Source organism: Ambystoma mexicanum, chromosome 7q (assembly GCF_040938575.1).
Source record: "Ambystoma mexicanum isolate Mex_15411 chromosome 7q, UKY_AmexF1_1, whole genome shotgun sequence".
Lineage (NCBI taxonomy): Eukaryota > Metazoa > Chordata > Amphibia > Caudata > Ambystomatidae > Ambystoma > Ambystoma mexicanum.
In genome coordinates, this window is record NC_090941.1 from 1,128,953,649 (window position 1) to 1,128,975,130 (window position 21,482).

General features: G+C 44.8%; 1 protein-coding gene across 1 annotated transcript in view; it reads right to left on the minus strand.

Moving 5' to 3' along the window:
- Positions 1-21,482, minus strand: part of LOC138528223 (extracellular calcium-sensing receptor-like) — a 262,202-nt gene that overhangs the window by 205,158 nt on the left and 35,562 nt on the right. The window lies entirely within an intron of this gene.

Sequence of the window (21,482 nt, forward strand, 5' to 3'; positions counted from 1 at the left end):
AGGACAGTCAGCCCTAACTGCCTCCTAGTGCCCAGATTCAAACTTACCACTATTGGAGGATCCGGCTTCCCAGTCAAGGCAGCTCAGTTATGGAGCGCCCTACCTCTTGCACTTAGATCCGACCAAACGTTCAAGAACTTCAGAAAGAATACCATAAAATGGCTCACCGAGAATGCAACATAAATGGCACTCTACCTCTCGCTCCTCCAATTGTACTCTACCTAACTTGCTATTTTGTTCGCCATTGATTTGACTGTTTGGTGGCGCTCTATCTGCACTTGTACTTGTCTCACCTGTAGAGCCAAAAAACTGTCTACTCTGTAACTTGCTTGTTCTGTAACTTGTAACTTCTGTAACCAAGCTGTAAACTTCCTTGTCTCTTGCGCCCTGCTACCTCAGGGTCCGGTGCGCATAACAAATAAACAAACAAACAAACAAACAAACAAAATATGGCTTAGAATTAAACGGGTCAGACAGACTAGCTTTCACATTTAACTAAGCCCTAAATCCCAATTTAACTGTCTAAACACAGAAGTTATATTCAATATATTGCATCCCCAATTCCTTATGCATTGCAAAGGTGGGAGCTGAGCTAGGCAGCCCATAAAAAATGGTTATCTTCAATGCATAACCCTTTCACGTCTGCTATTGCCCTAAAGATGTAGAATATCTGGCAACTTCCATTCCTAACACGGATGTAAGTATTCTTTTCAGGTCACACAGAGTGGGTATTTGCTTTTTTCTGCTACAAAATGTAGGAATCTGTTTTGTGATATATGATTTAGAATCCTAACTAGTGAGGAATCTCCCTGGTACAACAACAGTCTCTTATAAAGTGCATTGGTCTTAATGTGTTTTAAATCAGATAGCCCTGTAGACCAAGAGATGGGTCACTAACACTGGGTAATTACACCAAGTTATGGCATGAGATGAAGGCAAGACACAGAAGTTAGGAATGGGGCTTCATCCTAAGTGATTTATACTCCTTTCTGAAGCCTACAAGGTGGGACAAATCCTTGGATGTCGTTCCCTCTCCCCTGTGGAAAGACACTTCCCATGAGGCCAGGAAGGTGTGGCCGCTACCCGATAGTTCCCCTGGGGGTGGTACTCAGTGGGTGGATCTTATGGGGATGGAATCCTTCATATGGGACTAAGGATGATGGGTCAGGAAGAACGCATTATGCCCATAATCTATCCCCACCTCCCTTATCCTCCTACCCTATACAGAGACCCATAATCCCACACACTTCCATGCACCAGTGTAGGGTTGGTGATCTGACCTCCCACAAAGGTACTGGGACGAGGAATAGCAGGGATTACCTATGTAACCCAGTTGAGGATGAAAACATCAATACTGAGATGAGGAAGAGGTGCAGAGCAATGCACATTGCCCCGCAGAACAAACATGGGAGACCTAGACAACTTACAAATAAGCCCAACCTGATAATGAAAAGGGAAGAAGGACTTTATAGGTTGTCAGTCCCTCCTCGGAGACACCGCACACAAAGGAACCATACTGCTGACAGAGACGCGGCTCCTGCAGCTGCTGAGCAAGACATACCTGTGGAAGTTACACAGTCCCTACCTGCTCCAGAAAGGACAGAGGAACCAAAGTCAGAGGCAGAGGGTCCTGGTGTAGAAGAGTGCCACTGGAGACAGCCTGACAGGTACACGCAGCCGGCTCCCAGGATGTGCTGCGAAGCCACATACGGCAGCGCGCAAGCAGGAAGCAACACTGAAGAACCATGCAGGAGCCCGAGAGCAAAGTGAGCAAACATGAGCCCACATGGAAAGTATGGTGGCTGCCCCGCGAGCCTTGCAGGCACTAGATAGACTTGCATAAAGGGGTCTGGGACCCAAGAATAATAAACCAATGTGAAGGGTCCTGGGACTCGAATCTGAGAAAGCAGTAAAAAGGGGTCTGGGACCCAAAGATGAGAAACCATTGTGACAGGGTCGAGAACCCACAAGTGGGAACACACTATACCTGTCAGAGGAGTGCCAGCCATACTGGAAATAACACAGTTTGATAAATACACGGTTGGAGACCCATCAGTGAGCGAGGAGGAGTTCTTTGGACCTGCATCTTATTTGTGGACTAGTGAACTAGGTCAGTAGGTCTGCCTAGCTGAGATGATGGAGAGGCTCAAGAGAGTACCTGAGAAGGGCCAGGGGAAGGGAGGCATTCCCATCGGTGTGTGTGAACATTGTGCAAACAGCCAAGGGAAGGAAGTAATTCTCTTGGCATTGTGAGAAGGCTAAGAAAGGCCAGGGGGAAGCTGTCATTCCATTGGTGTGTGTGAACATTGTGAGAAAAGGGAAGGGAGTCATTCTCTTGACCTTGTGAGAAGCTTAAGAAAGGACAGGGGGAAAGTGTCATTCTCCCTGTTGTTTGAAACATAAAAAAGACCAGGGTAAGGTAGTCATTCATCCTGGTGTTGGTGAAAAGTCTAAGGAATGCCAAGGGAAGGAGTCATTCTCCTGGCATTGTGGGAAGCCTATGAAAGGTCAGGGGAAGGGAGTCATTGTCCCTGGTGTATGTGAACATTGTGAGACAAGCCAAGGGGAGGAGTCATTCTCCTGGCATTGTGGGAAGCCTATGAAAGGTCAGGGGAAGGGAGTCATTGTCCCTGGTGTGTGTGAACATTGTGAGGCAAGCCAAGGGAAGGAATCATTCTCCTGGCATTGTGGGAAGCCTATGAAAGGTCAGGGGAAGGGAGTCATTGTCCCTGGTGTGTGTGAACATTGTGAGACAAGCCAAAGGAAGGAGTCATTCTCCTGGCATTGTGGGAAGCCTATGAAAGGTCAGGGGAAGGGAGTCATTGTCCCTGATGTGTGTGAACATTGCGAGACTATCCAAGGGAAGGAGTCATTCTCCTGGTATTGTGGGGAGCCTATGAAAGGTCAGGGGAGGGGAGCCATTGTCCCTGGTGTGTGTGAACATTGCGAGACAAGCCAAGGGAAGGAGTCAAAAATCCTGGCATTGTGGGAAGCCTATGAAAGGTCAGGGGAAGGGAGTCATTGTCCCTGGTGTGCGTGAACATTGCGAGACAAGCCAAGGGAAGGAGTCATTTTCCTGGCATTGTGGGAAGCCTATGAAAGGTCAGGGGAAGGGAGTCATTGTCCCAGGTGTGTGTGAACATTGCGAGACAAGCCAAGGGAAGGAGTCATTCTCTTGGCATGTGGGAAGCCTATGAAAGGTCAGGGGAAGGGAGTCATTGTCCCTGGTGTGTGTGAACATTGCGAGACAAGCGAAGGGAAGGAGCCATTCTCCTGGCATTGTGGGAAGCCTATGAAAGGTCAGGGGAAGGAAGTCATTGTCCCAGGTGTGTGTGAACATTGTGAGACAAGTCAAGGGAAGGGAGTCATTCTCTTGGCTTTGTGAGAAGCAATGGAAAGATCAGGGGAAGGGAGTCATTTTCCCTAGTATTGTGAATATTGTGAGACGCCTGGGAAAGACCAAGGGAAAGGAGACATTCTATTGGCACCAAAGTGTTGGAGTTGGAAATTTGCTTTATTTGTGAACTGCGACTTTCTTGTTCTGGAACGTTGAATGCTACTTTTGAAAGGGGTGCAACCTGGGGACCATAGTCATTCCCTCAGGAAATAGTCTCTCCAGTCTACTGGCATCATAGTCCGCTCTACAGAAGAAGGAAGACATTCTTCTGCAGTAAGAAAACTCACCAACCTTTTACTTTAGTTAGACTCGTAGGGGAAGGAAATAGTTTTGACTATGAATATTCAGACACATCCTTGGTATTGAGTTGAGGCAGGGAAATCCCACTTAGTAGCAGGGTCAGGTAGTGTTTCTTTCCTTTATTTTCTCAGTAATAAAAGTCTTTAGCAAGAATCATGCCGCCTGTGTGTCAATCTCCTCCTTCCACATCCGTGAAACGGCTATTAGCACATTGTTCTACGTTCTTTCAGTTATTGTCTGTAATTAAGCACATTAGTATAATACAGAGTTAATTAATAAGAGAAAACATGGTAGTGAATGAAATATTATGTAATATGTCATAATTCAAATGACAAGGTTGCATGTATTTGGTAAGCAGTTTCATTGTGCATTTGCTGACCTAGAACACATATTACAGTGAGCATCCTTCAGGTGTGATGCAGCTTTATTCACCTGTGTGAATGCAGCATTGGCTGGTAAAGGCCTGCAAGCACAAGCCTGGATGAGCCCGAGCTAAGCAAGGGCCCCTGTGGCATAGACCTCTTTTCTATGTTGATGGTAGCTGGAACAGCCAGCGATGGGACCGGTGCTGTTTGTGGTTTGGAGGTAGGGACATTAGAGGAAGAACAGTGATTGGGGTGAGGTGAGGTAATGGAGGTGGGAGGGGGATTAATGAGGGGATATTAAGGACAGGTCATGGACAAAATGGCACCATGGGAGTGATGTTGGTTGTTGCAATATAAGACAGGTTAAACCATTGGTGCAAGCCTATGCTCCCCATTTCCTGATTGGCTGGCCACATTCTGACAGGTGTTAATATAAAAGTGAATGTTGCTGTACACGAACCTGATTTCTTTTTATTCTGTGTTTCACATTAAGCCTTACATTGGATGCTGTCTATCAATGTGATGTTGAGGTGAAAAAAGAGCACCCCATCAAAGTGGGAGCATCTTGTTTTACCAGCAAAGAAAATGTTGTAATGGTAGATATGGTTTTTAATTGTGTTGGTGAATGGATTCTTTTATGATATGATATGATAGGATTTTTTATTTGTATCACACCCATACACAAGTGTTCCAGAGCGCAACGAGGCAAGGGAGGATAGAACAACAATCTTACTAGGCCTAGTGACTTTGAGAACGTGCAAGTGCAGGGGAGCAGGAAGGGGGAAAGTGCAACGGGTGGGGGGAATGGAAAGTGCTGAACACATCATAGAACAACAACAGGTAGTACGGCCAGCAGGTGGCAAGTGCGAGAATAAGATGTAGGCAACAGGTGTCAAATAAGTGCTGTAAGGGGACTGTGGGGATGCAGATACCGACCCAAGTGCAGGGGTTGCCAGGAGACAGTGCAGGTGTGTGGCTGGGATGGCAGGGATCTGGGCCCGACATCAGAGGGTAACCAGGTGCCCGGTGCCAAAGCAGGCAGATCAGCAGGGGAGAAGAGCCAAGGCAGAAGCAAAGAGGAAGGTCTTGAGGTGCTACCCCAACCGAAGATGGTTCTCTTCAAGTTTCAGAGAGGCAGGGAGGCTGTTCCAGAGGGAGGCCCCAGCCGAGGAAAGGGATCTACCCCCAACTCGTTGCTTTGAGAAGCAACTGACCCTGAGGAAGTTGGAGGTGAAGGAGCAAAGAGCTTGAGTAGGAATGTTTTTACGGAGGGAGTGTTGAAGGTATTGTGGACCCAGGCCCCAGAAAGCCTTGTGGACAATGCAAAGGGCCTTGAATTTAATCCTTGCAGCCACTGGTTGCCAATGAAGAGATTTCAGGGATGGAGAGATACGATCCTAGGTCTTGAGGCCAAGGACAGGTCTTGCAGTCCTGTTCTGGATGAGCTACAGAGGACGGAGAGTGGTTGCAGGCAGATTTAGAAAGAGGCTGTTGTAATAGTCCACCCTAGAGAGAACCAGAGCTCTGGAGACAGTGAGCTTCTGCGGGAAGGAGAGAAAAGGATCAATACCTCTAACCAGGTGCAGTTGCTAGTTAGACTTTTTTGAGACGTCAGAGATGTGAGGAGAAAAGGAAAGCGTGGAGTCAAAGATGACCCCTGAGGTTCTTAGGCTCGCAAATTGGAGCAGGGAGAGGGCCAAGGGAAGCCAGCCAGAGAGTGACAGGAAAGGATGGTGCAGGTGTGCCCATGAGGAGGATCTCTGTCTTACTGGCATTAAGGCAAAGGTTGTTGCCGGGGAACCACTCCTGGATTGCACACAGACAGTCGGAGATGAGAGAGGGAGAAGAGGTGGCAGGGGGTAGCCTGAAAACAAGTTGGGTGTCATCCGAATAGCATTGAAAGTTTGAGCAGAGAGAAGCAATGCAGTGGGCGAGCAGTGCCAGGTATTGGTTGAAGAGCCAGGGAGAGAGGTTAGATCCCTGGGGGACAGAAAGTAAGATAGAGGAAAGGAATTAACCCAGGTTGGACCCGGGAGGGTGGGTTGGAATGGAGGGGAAGGACTTCAACCAGGCCAGGGCCTGATCAGTGATACCCAGATTATCATGGAGGCGATTGAGCAGGATAACATGGTTGACCATGTCAAAGGCAGAAGAAAGATGATGTAGGATGAGGACAGTTGGGATATTAGAAACAAGGTTGGAGAGCAGGTCTTCATGGTTGTTTAGGAGAGCAGTTTCCATGCTTCTGGCAGCTCTGAAGCCAGACTGATGGTCATGGAGAGAATCAGTGTGAAGATGAAGCTGGAAGATGGCCAGCTTTTCCAGGAGTTTTCCCAGGAAAGGAGTGCTAGAGATCGGGCGATAATTAGCCTGGCAAGAGGGGTCGGCTGTGGGTTTTTTGAGAAGATGGTGCACAAGGGAGTGCTTCAGAGGGGAGGGGAAGGCTCCAGAAGCAAAGGAGTGGTTGCAAAAGTCGACCAGAGCAGGAGCAAGGGTGTCAATGTGGTCCTTGACGGTTTTGGTCGAACAGGGAAGAACGTGTTTTGACAAGATTTTCATAGATCAGACTTGTCTGGAAATCTCGTTAAGGGAGGAACAGAGAAAAAGATGAGAAAGAGTTTTGAGAGACGGCTGCAGGGGGCCATCAGAGAGAGAAGGGGGAGGAGAGGACGAGAGGATGGACAGGATGTCCTGGGTTTTTTAGATGAAATGAGAGGCAAGGGGCGTGCTTAGTGCCTGTGAGGGAACAAGAGAGGTATAGACTGCAATAGGGTTGGCCAGCTCCTCGCAGATTATATAGAGTTTGGCTGAGTTTGGCGCACCGTGTGAAGTACGAGAAGTACTGTTGACTGTCTCGTCGTGCTGCCATTAGTATCAACTGTGGACTTGGTTTTGCGAGTTTGGCAGTGTTCTGCATTTGCAGCTGAGCGCCGTTGAATCTGCGCTGGGACGACGCCTGGAGGACGTCGTTGCGAGTAACACCATTGTTGCCTGGCTTCCTGAACATAAACAAAGGCTTGCTTCCTGGGTCCCGCCCCCTTGTTTTTGGACGCCCTCATCTGTTTCTACTAAAGGCCAGCAGCCTGCGCACCCACGCGCGCACCGTGTGAAGTACGAGAAGTACTGTTGACTGTCTCGTCGTGCTGCCATTAGTATCAACTGTGGACTTGGTTTAGCGAGTTTGGCAGTGTACTGCATTTGCAGCTGAGCGCCGTTGAATCTGCGCTGGGACGACGGCTGGAGGAGGTTGTTGCGAGTAACACCATTGTTGCCTGGCTTCTCGGACATAAACAAAGGTGACTTTTGAAACGTGCGTATGTGCCCAGCATGTACGCGTGTAGAGTGTACGCGGCACACAGCGTGTTTGATGGAGTGCTTGTACGTTGGGAAGCACTGATATATATTGAACTTCTCTCTTTCTTTTTTGGTCTAAGGCTTCCTTCCTGAGTCTCGCCCCCTTGTTTTTGGACGCCCTCATCTGTTTCTACTAAAGGCCAGCAGCCTGCGCACCCGCGCGGGCACCTTGTGAAGTATGAGAAGCACTGGTGACTGTTCACGGTGCGCGGGGCGCAGGCTGCGGGCTTTGGTCTTATTCCATCATTTAAGCAGAGGTATTTACCATGGTTAACGGGCTCCGCAGTGAGCGGAAGATTTGTGATAATACGAGTAAGGATATGAATGATTCATTAGGAAACCACTTGGTCATGGCAGATATCCCTAAAGTAGCTAATAATGAAATTAACTGTTCCAACGAGGTGGGAACGTCTGTGTGTGCTGAATTGCAGGGTGATGTGAGCGGTCATGCATTGCAAAGTGTGGGGGACCAACTAAAGGTGCCTAACAATGAAGTGGGGCCTTTACAACCGATTTCTAACACCGACTCCTTACTGATACCAGAGACCTATACGTTTAAAGAGATGAATCAAGATCAGGAGAATGGGGCTATGTGCGGGGGCCTGGTGATCCCACCAAATGAAGAATTACTAGCCACAATGGGCATTAGGACAACTAAACCCAGATTTTCTGATGTATCCATTATTGCCCCGGCCATTGAGGCACTTCTGGATAAGAGAATGCGCTTCTCCAGGGGGCCCTCTACCCCGGTCAAAGTTAACAAATATTATATGGAAGATGTGCATGTGTACACTGATTCAGGATATGTGCTTGCGACGCAAGCCCAGGTACATGCTTTTTTTGATGATCATTCGGTAAATAATGAGACTACAAAGGGGTTGAAAAATCAAGAGACTAGCTCACCTTTGGAAATAGAAAACACTGGTGATTTAGCTAAAGTGGCAGTTGGGTCTATTCCACTGATGCCGCTCCTCCCTGATGACCCAAAAACAAGCCTATCTCAACTTGAAGTTGAAGCAGAACGCAATTTAATGGAGTCCTCAGACGTTGGAGTTGAGTTTCCGGTTCTGTCTAGAATACTTAACCTACTTGACAAAGGACATGACCATACTCATGCGCAACTTATGTACTCGCATGGAATGACAACTGAGCTACTAACTAAAGTTAACAGAATCGAGGGGCTCTTATTCACTTGCGATGCTGTGGCGGCCCTTTCAAAGGGGAAAAAAAGGGAACGCATCCAAATGTGTACTAAAGCCTCTCAAACCCCAGCTGATTTAAGAATGGGGCTAAATGCAATGACTACCTTTGCTGCAGTTACTAAAGCCTCACAAACCCCAGCTGATTCAAGAATGGGGGCAAATCCAATGCCTACCTTTGCTGCAGTTATGGTATCTGACTTTAGAAAAACAGACAGGGCTGTAGATACAGTTCCAAATCAGTTGACTGAGTTGGTAGCGGCAAATGCAGTGGCCATCCAACAGATACTCTTAACTATAGCAAAGATCAATCCAATTGAACAACTAACGGTGGCTCAGCTCCATACTACCGATGAGAGGTTTGACCCACTACCATCGCTGCCTAGTTCAAATATAGATGAGTCTCCCGATAGCCCTTCAGCCTTGATCAACCTAATTGATTTAGAAGATGATGCACAGAAAGTTCATCAACACGCTGATTCAGAGAAGGAAATCATGGCAGAGGATCAAGCTCATGAACCGGTATTATCAAGGAAGCAGAAAAGACTTCTGCTGAGAGCTACCAAACGTAAGATCAAACAAGCCAAAAATGTAAAGCTGGCGAACAAATAAATTCCATCTAAGGCTATACTAGAGTCCCTAAAGGTTTATTTAAAGGATCCCTCGCTTGAAGAGGAGAAGATTGATCTCCTGCAACTCAACCAAGAATCTAGAGCTTTACTGAATATTGAAGGCACTCAGAGCCTACATAAGCGAACATTGCCATTGATTAAAAAGACTGGAAATGGGATAGGAGTATCCGCTCAGGCGGATGTTTGCAGTGTGGTCAAACAAAAGCAAACTGATCTGGTAAAAATGTTTCCGGCCCTTTATATGAAGAAGGCTTCTAAGAAAATTAAAGAGGCAGGGCCCTGTAAACCTTTGAAAAAAACATTGGTGAACAAACCGATACCAGCCAAATTTACTGAGACGATCTCAAATATACATACTAGGCAGGAGGGTGAATCACCTAATAAGGCATCCTCCCAGGATGTGTTATCCAATACACGGGTGAAGGAACTCGCTCCTAATGCGACCATTGACCATGGTGCAAAAATTGAAGGTCATGGTTCGTCACCTTGTAAGAACAATATAACCAGGATCAGAGATACATCTAATTCAGAAGCGCAGATTGAGGAACATGAATCACACCCCAATATCTATGAAACTTTATCCAATACTGAGGCAATGTTTTTAACCGCAGATATGCCATCTATTATGGGCTGGGAAACTAGGCAACCAACCACCGCAAAAATGAGCCTAAATCGTTCTGCCATGTTGAAAGCCTTTCAGGGGATCCCAGCCTTACGCACCATAAGAAGCGATGATATTGACTGGGTTCGGCTGTCTCATAATAATCCAACTCGGACAATCCATTCTCATATCATTGCAAGATTAATTTGGGCACAGCGTGATGATTTAGAACTATTGGGCCTATTTAATTTAATTCTGATGAATGTGCTGAAATCTTTATTGCAACACTTCCAGAGCCACTACAGAATGCAACCTTAGCAGGATCTCTACCTGTTACGCTCACCTGGACCCCACAGGGGTGTCGATCGGACCCGGACAGCTGCGGTCTCCGTCAACGTGATGCGTAGTACAGAGATGACTGTCTGGACTGGCCTGCCTAGTCTTGTCTGCTGGACCCGAAGAAGTATTTTCCTGCAAGTGGAGACAGGGATTAGCCACCTGTGGGTTTTAGTGATGGCCTCCCAACTGTTCTCGCTCTCCCCCACTAATCACCTCCGATATCCCCTTAGTAACCTCACCTTATGTTTGTAAAAGATGAGTTCTCCATCCTGCGTGTCTTGCAGGGGCGCGTAGATACCAGTTACTTCACTGGTTTGAACGCGTTGGGAGAGTTCCAGTAAGCATTGACTCTGAAGTCCCAGGCGGGATTGGTAAGTATCAAGTTCAAAGAGTTCAATGTGCCCGATGTTCACTCTTGTCCCCTTCCTTCCTTAAGTTGCAACTGAGTTTGTGAGAAGAAGGTCTCGTAGCTGCTGCTGGCATTCAGGTAAGAGTCTGTGTTACCCAACGCTGTCCAGTAACTATTACATGCGTTAACGTGTTGTTTTTCTCCCTCTTTACAGATGCGGCATATGAAGATATGGAGAATAATACCTCCGGTGGTAAATCAGGTAAGTCTATGGTGGTAAGGGGTATTTGTTGATTCCCTTGGCTCACCTTGTTATTCTTGTGCCCCTAGGTTCCGAAGTACGGCGAAGAAATGATGGAGACAGTGCCGAATCGAAAGATGCTGTGAGAACTGGTGAGTATGGCGCCGTGCTGGAGCTGGTGAAGCGATGCGTGCAGGACTGATGTACTTCCAGGTCGGGAGATGAAATGGATCCAGAATCAGGTCAGGAATTTGAAATAAGGTTGTTTTCTAACCTTGTCCTTTTCTTCCTCTTTATTCTAGGAGCTCCGGATTCGAGGCGGGGGTGGCAGAAGACTGGATGCTGGCTGCAGGCACGGTGAGAGTCACGCTGCTGGATGCAGAATAACACGAAGCATGTGCTGCTGTTCGGGCGCGGTTTAAATAGCCTCCAAAGTAGTCCCAGGAAAGAAGTTACCCAGGACCACACCCGAGTAAAAAATAGTCCCTGTAGTAAAATAGTCCCATCCAGGCCTCACGTTGGCTTGGATTTATTTGCAGCATGGTCTGCATGAGGTAAGTAATGTCTATGAGCCTGGCACATATGGCGCCAGGACTGATTTTTATTATGAGCCTGGTGCCTACGGTGCCAAGACTGAACCCAGACAGCCCCTAGCTGGGGCTGCTGGGGTTTTTGTAAATGTCTGGATGCCTGCTCCCGGGGCTGATGGGCTTGATCCGGATGTCCGGGGGTAGGCATCATGACACTACCGCTGATTAATGAAGAAGTATTGAAAACATTTATGAACTTTGCTGCTTCACTATCAGGTATGATGGGCATGGGGTCTTCTAATTCTCCCCAAACCAAAACCGCTATGGGCAAAAAATAGGAGGAAAAGCTTGGTTTGACCTTATTGTCATGGAACTCATGTGGGAGTTCCAACTTGAGGTCATGGAATACTTCACTTTATAGCGGTTCTCGCCCAGGGATATGTTTGATCCAAGAAACTATGATTACGGGTGACTTAGTCTTGGAGGGGTTTGATTATTATCATCAGTCTGCAGTTAGAGGGACACTAGGCCGTCCGGCTGGAGGCCTTGCTATCTTAATTGATAAAAATTTGAAATTGAAATCCTCTGTGTTGTAGGCTGATGAGGCTTTGTTGGTGGTTGAAATCTCATGTAATGAGTCACAATCCCAGGACTTTATTGTAGTTAACTTGTATTGGAATGATGTTAGAACTTCTTTTGAAACGATAACCAATCGTTTGAATTTTATCTTTGAACAGGCTATTATGAATAAAGTAAGTTTCAATGTAATCATTGGGGGAGATTTTAATGCTACTTGTGTAGTTGCAGACAAGGCTGGCAAACAATGTAATTTTGACACAAAAAAAAATCATATGCGAATGGTATAAAGTGGTTGGAGTATTTTATGTCTTGGGATATCCAAATGGTCCCTTGTGATATAGGAACCTATCAGTATATATGGTCAAGAGGTCCGTGCTCTTCATTGATTGATTATATCTTTGTATCAGCAGGATTGCTACATCTTATTGATCCAATTCTGATTGGTAACTTATTTAGGGGAGATCATTTTGCATTGAATACTAACCTTAGATTGAAAATTATTAGCTTCGATGCTGCCACGAGTTTATCTGCTATTGAATTTGATCGATTGCGATTATCGGTCAAGTGGATCTCCAAAAGGTGTAAGCAAGTTAGCACATATATTCAAGAGGACCACTTACTTATGTTGAGTAAGTCGTTAACAGGAGTATCTTGGGTGGTGGCAGAGTTTCAGAACTCGATAAGAATCGCTGTACATATGTCACTTATGAAGACATGCATTGACTCTAGTCGGTCGACCACGCATCGTCATCAGTACAATCAAAAAGTGGTTGATCTACGGAAAGAGAAACACCAATTTATCAGGCAACTGAGCGTTCGACATCTAGCCGATATGGAGTTTGATGAGACAAAGGCCCTTATTATTAGGACCTATAAAAACAAATAAAAATGTTGAAGCATGAGCTATTTAATAGAGATAATCAGAACCTCATTGCTCTCCTACTCAAGAAAAACTCTAGACAGGTGTGGGCTATGATTCGTATCTTGCTTGGAAACGCAGAGATGATTGAAGAATCGGCTATCTATGCGGTTTCTTGGGTTAGTCATATTAAAGCAAAGTTTGCCAAGCCACTTGGTTTTTGTTTGTCTGAAGACATGACTTTATTTAATCCCACCAGTTGTGGATGTCCGTGGACTATCGAGGACATATATATGGCCATCATGAAATCTAAAGGCTCAAGGGCTTCGGGGCCTGACGGAATTCCGCCATGTCTTATTAAGTTCAATCCAGAACTATGGGCGGGGATTTTCAAAATCAAATTTGATGCTATTTATTATCTGGGGCACATTCCTAGCTCCTGGTGCTCGGCAACTATTATCCCAATCTATAAAAAGGGGCCAATGAATGAACCGGCGAACTTTAGGCCGATAGCATTGATGGATGCTTCGGCTAAGATTTTTACTAGTCTTTTATTACAATGTATCCATCAGCACATCATTAACTCTAATCTACTGTCTAAATTTCAGATTGGCTTCCGTCGGTACATGGGTTGTCAACTTAATGCAACTATTATTGCCCATGTCTACCAGCAGACCAAATCACAAAATGCCGGGCCTGTCTACATGGCAGCCTTGGATCTTACTGCTGCTTTTGATTCAATAATTAGAGAACTACTATGGAAAAAACGGATCAAATTTGGCTTTTCGGTTCAGCTTGTTTCAATCATTGCTGCCCTACAAAGACACACAACTTATCGCATCCGTCTTACTAAAGCAGGTGCGCTTACTGACTCTATTCCAACTGAAATTGGATTAAAACAGGGCTGTAACCTTGCTGCAGTCCTGTTTAATCTATATCTATTGGATTTGGATGATCAGTGGAAGGAGGCGTCGATCTTCCCAGTGAAATTGGAATCAATTGTACTGAATTGGATACGTTTCGCCGATGATTTACTGTTCTTTGATAGGACCCCTTTTGGGCTACAGATGAAGTTGTATTTATTTTACACATTTGCCTGTAATCACAATCTACAGATTAATCCTGAAAAATCCTTCATTATTATGTTTGTTGAAGGACGGAAAAGATCTACTAAATTTACATGGTGTATTAATGGTATCTCGATTCCTAGGTCTCTCTAGGTACCTATTCTCTTGATGGTTGGAAGACAATCTTGAATAACAAAGCGAAATCTCTTACTGTACAGATGAAACTGATATACCACCAACTTGGGAAATTTTCAATGGTTCCGATGTTAAAATTTTATTTGCAAAAAATCGAACCAATTCTGCTATATGCCCTGGATTTATGTCTTTATGAAATTGATGGTATTTTAGACGTGATAGAGTAAAATGCTGAAAAGTGCTTTGGGCTTGGCTCTTTCAACGCCAAATGTCATTGTTTGCCATGAGTTGGGTGTACTACCATTATCGGTCAAATGGCACTGGCGATTGCTCACTAATTATGGGAAAATGTTAGCTCCCCCAAGAATTGACTATGCGAAGAATTCACGATTATGATAGAGAAAGGACATCCTCCGTCCATCCTGAAATGTAAGAATAAGATGGAAGAACTGTTATCTAGTGCTATGATTAGCCATGAGGACCTGGTAGTAGGTTTACCGTCCTGTAAAACTAAATATTGTAGGTACCATTGGTGTTTGTTAATCGAAAAGATTAATAAATATCAATCCTTCTATGAGTATGCCAAATTTACGCGACAGTGGGGTTTTGGCCCAAAATACCAGATTATCTTCCCATGTAATTATGCGAGGAAAATTTACTTAAGATTTCGCTTGAATCAGAAACTCACAAATGAGAAGATTATGTTCTGGCATCAGTATAAAAATAAGTTAAACAGAGGATTATGTAGATTCTGCAATACGCCCATGACAATTGAAACTTTGAAACATCTGACGGTGTATTGCATGTATTTTGAAGCAGATCGGAAACATATACTTGGCGCCCATCTCTACACAGAATCTAGTATGAGTAGGGAAACACTTAGGCAAAGATGTATGTGGGGAAGGAGTGAAACGCTTATTCTTAGTTTAACACATTTTTTGTTAATTATTGAAGATAAATTATCTGAAAAAGCCGAGAATTTGTGTAGATGAGGATTGTGAGCTGGTAGAGGCTATCAGCTGAATGTCTGGAAATCTAGATCATGAGGGCACCTTGTGTGTTGGCCTGAAAACATTAGAAGAATTGTTTTTCAGTGCCGGGAAGGAGGAACACTGATTTAGCTGCTTGTTTGTCCGTGGTTTTCATTGTTTTAAGATAATTGAGTGTTTGAAATGATATATATGGTTTTTTAGTTCTGTAATGAAAGACGGCACATGTGATGAAATGTAATGTTGTTACTTACTTGGGAGAGAAAGGTGGATTATATTTTGTTAAATGTATATTGTATGTGAATTGTTGAGGTTCTAGTGATACACATTTTTTAATTGTCTTTTAAGAATGTTTTCTATGTAAATTGTCAATATGGAATTTGTAAAGGTTGTCAAACCACAAACAATAAAAAAAAAAAAAAATAGAGTTTGGCTGAGTTGTTAAGATGCTGCAGAGATGCAGGCATCGATGTGGGCTCTCTTCTTGGTGCAGACAGAGAGCCGGTATTGCCTTTGGAGCAGGCGGCAGGCCAGTTTGTCAGAGGATGGACCAGAAGCACGCCATTTCCGCTCAGCTACCTTGCACTTGCGTTTGAGGGTGACGAGGTCAGAGTCGTACCAAGAGTTGCACTTGGCTTTGGGCTTCAAGCAGATCCTCATGACCGGTGCAAGAACATCAAGAGTATCAGAGATAGAAGAGTATAGCATGGAAAAGGCTGTGTCAGGATGTGAGTCAGCCAGAGGTGGAGGAGGTAGCGAAAGACTCAACTGACATACGCTTCATGGGCCGGATGACCGAGAAGGTAGGTGGCAGTGTTGGAGTTGGCTTGGCCTGAGGGGTAGAGAGGGAAATATGGGAGGAAAGGAGAGAGTGATCACTCCAGGAGTGGTCAGAGGGATAGAGAGGGGGAGGTCTGAAGAGATCAGAGCATCCAGAGTGTGCCCTGCAGAGTGAGTCGGGCCAGAGGGGAGAATAGGAATAGAGAGAGAGCCGCACAGGTCAGGAAAAAGTCCATAGGAGGGACAGAAAGCATCCAGATGGATGTTGAAGTCTCCAAGAATGAGGAGTTCAGTGGTCGAGGCTAGGAGGGAGGAGGAGAGGTCCGCTCACACAGTGAAGAAGAGGAGATCTGACCAGGTGGTCGATAGATAGTAGCCATGGTAAGAGAGTGGCCAGGAGAGAGAGAAAGCCTGAAGACAAGGCATTCAAAAGAGGAGTAGGCCTGCATAGGAATGACAGAAGCAGGAATCTACTCTGGGAAGATCAAGGCTACACCACCTCTGGAACGGTTGGGCCTTGGACAATGACGATGTCATTAAAGTAGACATTTATGATTACCTTAGAGGAGTGGAAGGGGCCCAGGAGTGCCTCCCACCGGGTGCCACCATTAATGGGTGAGGAAGAGAAGGGAGAGAGCACAGAGACCATATGAGGAGTCCAAAGGTCTGGCAAAGGAATGACAAAGAGGATGTCAGTGAGGGTCTGTCTGGAGGAAGCGCTGGAGTAGGTGTCAGTGATAGGGGGACCAGTGTTAGAGGACAAGAGATCCATTTTGAACGTATTTCTACCATACTCAGTGAGAAGGATAGGATAGTCAATGGAGAAACAGAAAAAATAGGAGAGACACAGAGGGCCATAGGTGTCGTGGAGGAGGGGGAAGAAAAGAGGGCATAGTGGAGGAAGGATGGTGGGGACAGGATGTGGGGTGAAGCAGGAAGGGGTAGCACAGGATAGTCACTAGGCACAGCTAAATTCAAAATAGCAGCAAATGGTACAAGCAGCTAATTTCAAAATAGCAGCAAATGGTACTAACAACTAACTTTGAAGTAGCAACAGATGATATTAACAGCTAAAAAAAATTAAAAGCAGCAAATGGTACTAACAGCTAAATTCAAAATAGCAGCAAATGGTACTAACAGCTAAATTCAAAATAGCAGCAAATGGTACAAGCAGCTGTTTCTGTTTCTGCCTAAGTGGAACTTGTGGTTCAAGCAGCCAGCTGGTATGTTGCATTGATTGTACTTGTATGCTGATTCATTTTTTAATCAGATAAAGGGTTTCTGCTGTGTCCTTATAAGCTTCCGATGTTAGAAAGCTCACAATGCAGTACATAACCATGGTTATTTACTGTACCAAGTGTTCTGGTTGGTTGAACGCAAGTCAATAATGTCCACTGTTTGCTTATATCAACAGTGGTCAAGCACTGTGTCAACCCTCTGCCTGACCCTGCCATACCACAGTCCACCAAAAAATCCACTGCCATCAACGCCTTCCCCATCAACAAAATCAGCAAGATTCACCAGCACATAGATACCAGTACTGCATCCACAGACCCACCTCATGTGCTTCCTCGTGAAATCTCTACACCCTGGACAGCATTCAAGACACTCTCTACAGAGGACCCGGTAGAAACCCTGGCAGCTCTCAAAGCTGCATCGCATACAGACAACATCCTCCCAGCATCCATACGCAAGACCTTCCCTGTAGCAGCTCTCCTTCCCCACATGGAGATCATCCATAGCTCCCTAACTCAAGGAACCTTTCCATAGTCCCTAAAGACAGAATAAATCCTCCCTCTACTATATAAACCCACTCTGGATCCAGATAACCTGGGTAACTATCACTGCATCACCCATCTTCCCTTGTTAGGTATGATAATCGAGAAAGCGGTAGCCACACAACTGCAGCAACACATTGACACTAAGAAGCTCTTCCAAACCTACCAATCTGTGTTCAGACCCTGATGCAGCACAGAAACATCAACCATACAGGTGGTCAATGATGCCCTCAACATCCTTGTTGGTGGCCACTCCTGCCTCCTGGTTCTTCTCCACCTCTCGGCTGCTTTCAACACAGCAGACAGCCAGGTGCTCAGGGACACCCTACATCAGCGCATGGGATCAGTGACCTTGTGCTATGCTGGATCAAGTCTTACTGTGCCAACTGTCAGCAGTTTCTTCAGATAGACTCCTCTAGATCGTCAATGCTACCAATCACCTGTGGCATCGCGCAGGATTCCATCCTCTCCCCAGTGATCTTCAATCCATAGATGGAGCCGCTCGGAGCCCTCCTGCCACACACAACACTCAAATCCACCAATATGCCGATGACACAGAGCTATACCTCAAGATCACCTCCATCAAGGACGTCCATAGGCTCAAAACCTGCCTCTCGCTGATCCAATCTTGGATGGCCAGCGCATACTTTAAGCTCAACCCCACCAAGACCAAATTCCTAATTCTCACCAACAACATCGAACACCCAGACACACAGATCTGGCTATCAACCATGAGCCTTCAGGGTTTCACACCAAATCTCACCTCCTGCTTCAAGTCCTTTGGGTTCCACATCAACAAACACCTCTCCTACACATAGCTAAGAAAACTCAGACAGCTTGGTATCAGCTCTCCCTCCTGCAGATAGTCAACCTCTTCCACCCTCCTGACAGCTTTAGATCTGCCGTTTAAGAACTGTTCCTATACCACCTGAATGGGAGCATTGCCCTCCTTGAAGGCCTCCTGCTGTTCTCCCATGAGCCCCTGAGAAGTGTCCTGCACGTGGCCGCATGCCTCATGAAGATATGACCTAATCACCCCAGCCCTCATCAACAGTCACTGGTTCCCACTGCAAGCACAAATTATCTCTAAATCTTGCTGCATCATCTATAAGGCAGTCACCCTCAAGTCACCCAGCTATCTCGCGAAGAAACTCAGCATTTCTCAGCAGTCAGTACACCATCAGAAGCCAGGAGACATGCAGACTTCAAATCCACTGCTGCCAAAAGGAAAGGACCAGAAAAGAAGCCTTCTCTGCCGATGCCACACGACTTTGTAACCTCCTCCCCATCAGCATCAGACTTGCCCCCGCGTTACTTCAATTCAGAAAATAACTCAAGACCCACCTCTTGAAGGAGTCTCTGCTCCTCAATGCCTACATCATCAAGTCACCCCCACGCCACCTGAGTTGCTAAACATCATCTGCTCCTCTGCTCCCCACCACCCTGTGTAGCTTTACCACTCCTCTCTGTCCATCTGTCTCCTGCCCCATGCTGTATATCTGTTCTGTTGCTGCCTCTGAAAAGCCCTCCGTTATGCATCTGTGCAGTTGTGCACCTCTGTAAAGCGCTCCGTTGCTTCTCACAGTTAGGCACAGCCTCAAGAAATTCCATAATAATAATAATAATACATTACTTACTGACAAACAACTTTATAAAGCAATATGCATACAAAACAATCCATTTGAACACAATCATGATTCAATTCTCATAAAATAAGATAAAAACCAGAAAATGCATTACAGTTATCATTTCCAAATGAATCAGGTGATAGATATATATTTTCTATTTGTGTCCAATGCTGAATTAGGGCAATAATCAACCTCAAATATACTAATTTTGCACTGGTTACCTGGCGCCTTCTGATCTTGAGCCCAGGCCCAGCCAGTTGCACGTCTGAACTGCCTCCCTGGCAATCCTGCTCCTGGGGACTGTTTTATGTATCCCTACAGTCCCCCCGCCAGCACTTACTTCAGCACTCTCCCTGCACTTGCCACCTGCTGGCCGCTCTTTTATTGTCTGGTTTATTTATTATCCCATGTACTGCACTTTCCGTTCTTTTATTTATCTTGTTCATATTATCCCATGTACTGCACTTTACCCTCCCCCTGCTGTCCTGCACTTTTCTTCCCCCCCCCCCATTTGCGCAATCTGATTGACACCTGGCCTATTAAGATCGTTGTCTGTCTTCCCTCTGTTCCCCCCTTTGCCTCGTCGCGCCTTGAACACCTGTGTATAGGCACGTTATAAATGCCATATCATATCATATCAAAAGCTCTTTGCATTCTCAGAAAACATACACCTATATTCTCTAACACTGGGCAAAGACTGATTAAATGCACCAGGGTTTCAATAGTGTAAGGAATGTTGCACAGTCTACAGTTTAATTGACTTTGACAATTAATAATCTTGGTCCAATAACTTTCAACGTTTCCAATGAATTCAATTTAAATTTTATGGAAATATGTCACATCTAATAAAAAATGCTTAGTATATGTTTGAGTACATCATATTTTGGCAAACATCTTAAACATTCTTGAGTTTGTTCTTTTGTTGCTCATATACTGATGTTAATCTTCCAATCACAAAGATTTGCTTGACGTTTTAGGACTTTATTTATGAAACCAAGTGGTAAGGGGTCTCTCAGACATAGATTCATGTTCTTAGCCATTTCAATTCCAGATTGTTACCCTGACAAATAGTTTCCTTCAGTTTATCAGTTACTGTGTCCTTTTCTGTATTCATTATTTTCAAAAATCAAGTGTCCCTTCTTATGTATAATTTGGTATTTAAGGACTCAAGACCGAGGTCTCATCTTATTAATGCACTGGGGGTATTTTTAGGGATCTCTAATCCAGGGCTGTAAAACTTTTGTCAGCATTTCCAAACCATAGGTAATGGATGGGATGTACTTTTGTTAATGTAATATAAGCATCAAGATCAAAGAGAAAGAACCCTATTTCCTTTCAGGACCCATCAAGCCCTCAGGCAAGAAGAGCCCAATTGTACCTCTCTTTTATATTATGAAACCATTGCCTTATTATTTATTTGAGGTCCCAGATATTTAAACTCAATGCTGACCATGAGGGGATATTATTTGTTAAATGATTTACTGAAGACAACTCTGCTGCTGCATTCACTAAAGATTGCAGGCCTTTATCGGTGTGTGACTTAGTTCATAATCTTGGAGGAACAGCTTTCACCTTTGCCAAGAGAGTTTTTAGACTGGCCTTATACACATAGAAGAGGCCAACATTCAGCTTTGCTTGACGACTTGGCTTGTATCAATAACTTACATAAAATATCCATCTAGGTGTATTTTAACCAACGTATTTTCATGCAATAATTTAACTTAATATAAAAGTTGGGTGATTTAGGCACCAATTATTAACTTTTCCCCATATGAACTCTGTACAAACATTATCAAAACAGTATCAAAGGAGGAGGACAAGCTACATATGATGATTTATCTCTTGATAATGCAATTTTAGTAAGACAATATATTATCAGTAGAATATGTAATGTAGAGCAATGTTGCCAAATGTAAATGTGCTCTTTAGCTAGGATCCTACTTTTAGTAGCCCAGCTCTGGCTTGTTCAGTGATATTGTAGAGACCATTTTACTTGTTGCATCTGAAAGATCAATTGCCCTTTATTCTCACAGATCTGATCAGTTATGCTTATGGTGTATTGGGATCACTACAGCCTAATTCCAACAACGGGGAATTTGCTCGGTAAGATCTGTACTATTAAAAAATGGGTAAAGAAACTGGGCACAACGTTTAGGCTGTTGAGAAACAGTGATAGTGATATTTGCTAATAAACCTGCTCCTAGGGTTTCAGATGTCTTAATACATTTAATAATCCTGAGGATTACTTCATAATTGAATTCTAAATAATTCTCCTTTTTTGGCACTAAAAGTGTGTTAAACTCACCTGAGGATGGGTTGGGGGGTAGGGGTAGGCAGAAAGGACTATTTAAGAAAATATT